General features: G+C 27.6%; 1 protein-coding gene across 2 annotated transcripts in view; it reads left to right on the top strand.

Moving 5' to 3' along the window:
• The first annotated feature begins 2,709 nt into the window (after window positions 1-2,709).
• Window positions 2,710-4,049, top strand: part of LOC107871367 (eukaryotic peptide chain release factor subunit 1-3) — a 6,315-nt gene continuing 4,975 nt past the window's right edge. The window contains exon 1 of one of the 2 annotated variants that reach the window (XM_016718285.2): window positions 2,710-2,871. The gene's annotated coding sequence lies outside the window, so the exon portion shown is untranslated. The remainder of the gene's footprint in view (window positions 2,872-4,049) is intronic. The other variant, XM_047412850.1, reaches the window with a different exon arrangement.

The following is a 4,049-nucleotide window of genomic DNA, read 5'->3' as shown; positions in this document are numbered from 1 at the left end:
ATGAACTTTTAATCTAGTAAACTCCAAGTTTATCATGATATGTGTTTTTGCTTTAGTAAATTTTAGATTTACTATTATATGAATAAATTTCAGAATTACTACTTCAGAAGTAGATTTCAAAATTATTCAACCTCTTTTGGAGATGAGTTGTGATACAATCACAATCAAGTGCATGTTTCCATTAATAAGTTTCTCATTCCCCAAGAATGAGATATAATCGTGTCTTAAACCTATCAAATTATGATAGCTTATAACCTCTTTCAAGATTTTGCTACTACAGAAGCAAATCGAGGCATACATATGATGTAGAGAATTTTTCTCTAGTATATCTTATAACCATATAAGCGTGTGAAAACAGCATCGCTTTTGATGATCATTATCATATTGTCCCTCCACGCGTATATTCGTGCATTCAATCACTTGTTATGCACTGTTATCACATACACCTCAAGAATGAAGTAAGTTGTCATATTTCAGACTTATCATATATTGCTACCACATTCACTTTATGGAATGGAGCATATTCAATGGGTCGAATTTCATGACTTTTCATCAAACACCCATTATTTTGCCTTAGCCATCATAATATCATCAATATAGTGTATTGAGATTCAAACTCAATATTTGATCCATATAAAGGCGTCTTAGACATGAATCGATGGGACTTGAACCCAACATATTAATCTTTTTTGATAATATTATTCTTGAGGAATAAATTTAAAATATAAATGGTTTCAAACCAATTATTTTTTCTCAAATCCAATAATAATTATATTAGTAGTAGCAAAAGAAAGATAACATAAATAATTACTAATCTTGAAATCATTCAGATTTACCTTGTTTGTTAACCAATGATATAAACAACAAAGTATTAATCAAAGTCGTATGATAATTAGAATGAGCAAAAATAATGCATTACGAGTAAGTAGTAATCATGATTCATACTATAAGTGAAGTAAATTTTCTGCCAAATAATTTTTAAACCCTCCAAAATATAAAATTGTGGCAACATTTAATATTCCAATTTGTTCGTAAGGAAGAAAACAACCGCAGGTCTAATGGCTTGTATCTCAAATAGCTAATCATATATTAACTAATATAATACTAATTAATTTCTTCATGATTAACAAAACTGAATGCCAACAGTATATATATCCAAAGACCAGTTTAAGCAAATCATCATAATAACTATTATATGCGGTGATTCTAAAAGAAACTATAAAAGATGTGTCTATCAAACCGTGATAACCGTATAACCTTGCGATTTTGCCTTTTTAATGGTAGACATTCATGCTGATAACGTGTTATGAAACAATAAAAAACAAGAAGAAGAAGAATAGAGAAAGTAATTATTATTTCTTCTCGAAATTCTCTTGATGGATGAATTACAATGAAGCAAAACTTCTTTATTTATTTATAGGGGAAAACTAACCTTGAAATTTGTAACTTTTTCATAAATAAACACACACAATATATGGTAAAGTAGGTATTCACTATATACGATAAAATATGATATATTTATAACAGTTTTACTTTTTTCTTCTTCTTTTGTTTTTTCTTTTATATATTTATTTCTCTTAAATTATCTGTCGTAATTTTCAAAAGCGATCATTTCAAATTATTGTTGTTTTAAAAGTTCAATGCAATTTTCTTTTTCATTTCATCCTTAGTAATAATTGTGCTTGAAAGCTACACATATAAATATTTAATTAAGGGATTATATTTAAAAATATAAGTGAGTGTAGAATAATCAAAATTCCTCTTGATTAATGTATTCTTAAGGAAGGGCGTGTAAAAATTAAAGGCGACAAATAATTTTAGACAGAAAGAATAATATGGACTAATCAATCTATATACAAATACAATATTAGAGGTAGAAATAGCGTTTACTGATTACTTTTCATTTTATTTTAAAAAAATAATTATTATCATAAAGTTTGAATTGCACAAATAAAACTTCGAGGGCGATATTTTTTAACGGACTTGTTCGATCCATCCAATGATAGTGGTCGGAGAAGCGTTTACTAGTTATTTTTCGACCATATCTTTCAAAAATAGCCATTATCTGGTAGCTTCAAGTTTTACAAGTAAAACTTCAACGTCAACTTTACAAGCCGTTACGATACGGTTTGAAACTCGTATTTATGAAATGTTGATTTAACAAGTTGTATTTAACAATTGTTGTTTACGGGACTGTTGAATATGATCTCTAGTGACACTTTTAAAGTGAAATTTCTATTTCTAAGTCGAGATTTTGAGATGCAATTCTACATTAAGAAAATAAAAGAAATATCATTTTAATAATTTCAATATGATTTTTCATTTTTTGTTCAATCTTTTAATAACATTGATTGAATCAACTCTTGAATAGAAGGAACCAGTCTGACCTACAAGCATCAGGCAATATGTAACGACAAATTTCGATCATACAGTGTATACTCCTAGTCTGACCTTTAACAATAGTCAACTGTCCTTGTTCTGTGTATACTCCTAGTCTGACCTTTAACGACAGTTGAGGTTATGACCGAGTGACATAAGATATTAATTTGCTAAATCGACATACAATATATATATATATATATTTATTTATTTATTTTCAATACTATTGTGTTTTACAATAATAATAAATAAAACAATTAATTTTTAACTTTGGTAATATTTAATAGATTTATAAATACTTCTATTTTGGTAATAGATTTATTTACTTACTAAAGATATATTTAGTAGATTCCCTTTGACTAGATTTTGTAATGAATTATAAATATAAAATTAATTTTTTATTTCTTTCATAGGAAAACAATTAATATAGGGATTTTACATTTTTCCACAACCAGCTTGTGCTCAAGCTACTCCAAACACTGCTTCAAACAGGTAACTCTACCCTTTTTATCTCTCAAAAATAGCATATTTATTTTAATGATTTTTATTGTAGTTGTTGAATTGAAGTTATTATTGATTGGAATTCTTTAAAATTTGATTTTTTAGCTGTTTTTTGTTTTTATTTTTGAGATTCTTGATTTAGTTTTATGATTTTGCTTGCTGTTTTTGATATGGGGTTTGCTTGATTGAAGTTATTCATGGTAGAAATCCCTTAAATTTTGAGTTTTTTGAATCTTTAGCTGTGAAATTTTGAGGTTCTTGATTTAGTTTTATGGTTTAGCTTGCTGTTTTTGATATGGGGTTTGCTTGATTTACTTGATTGAAGTTATTCATGATAGAAATCCCTTAAAGTTTGAGTCTTTTAAATCTTTAGCTGTGAAATTTTGAGGTTCTTGATTTAGTTTTATGTTTTAGCTTGCTGTTTTTGATATGGGGTTTGCTTGATTGAAGTTATTCATGGTAGAAATTCCTTAAAATTTGAGTTTTTTGAATCTTTAGCTATGAAATTTTGAGGTTATTGATTTAGTTTTATGGTTTAGCTTGTTGTTTTAGATATGGGTTTTGCTTGGTTGAAGTTATTCATGGTAGAAATCCCTTAAAATAAGTTTTTTGAATCTTTAGAAATTTTGTGGTTCTTGATTTACTTTTATGGTTTAGATTGTTGTTTTAGGTATGGGGTTTTCTTGTTTGAAGTTATTCATGGTAGAAATCCCTTAAAATTTGAGTTTTTTGAATCTTTAGCTGCGAAATTTTGAGGTTCTTGTTTTGTTTTTATGGTTTAGCTTGTTGTTTTTTATATGGGTTTTACTTGATTGAAGTTATTCATGATAGAAATCCCTCAAAGTTGGAATTTTTAAATGTGATGTTTCAAGATTTATTGTTTAGCTTGTTGTTTCGGATGTGGTTTATAGCTTGCTAAATCCCTCAAAATTGGAATCTTTAGCTGTGATTTTGTGAGATTCTTGAATTCCTTTTATGGTTTAGCTTGTTGTTTTTTATATGGTTTTTCGCTAAATCCCTCAAAGTTGATCTTTGACGTGATTTAATTTTATGGTTAGCTTGTAGTTGTTGATATGGGTTTTGTTGGATTGAAGTTATTATTGGTTGGAATTCCTTAAAGTTGAAATCTTTAACTGTAATGTTTTGAGATTCTATGATGCTCGGACTCT

Source organism: Capsicum annuum, chromosome 5, assembly GCF_002878395.1.
Source record: "Capsicum annuum cultivar UCD-10X-F1 chromosome 5, UCD10Xv1.1, whole genome shotgun sequence".
Taxonomy (NCBI): Eukaryota; Viridiplantae; Streptophyta; class Magnoliopsida; order Solanales; family Solanaceae; genus Capsicum; species Capsicum annuum.
The sequence above is the reverse complement of the archived record's forward strand: the minus strand, read 5'-3'. Positions and strand labels throughout refer to the sequence as shown.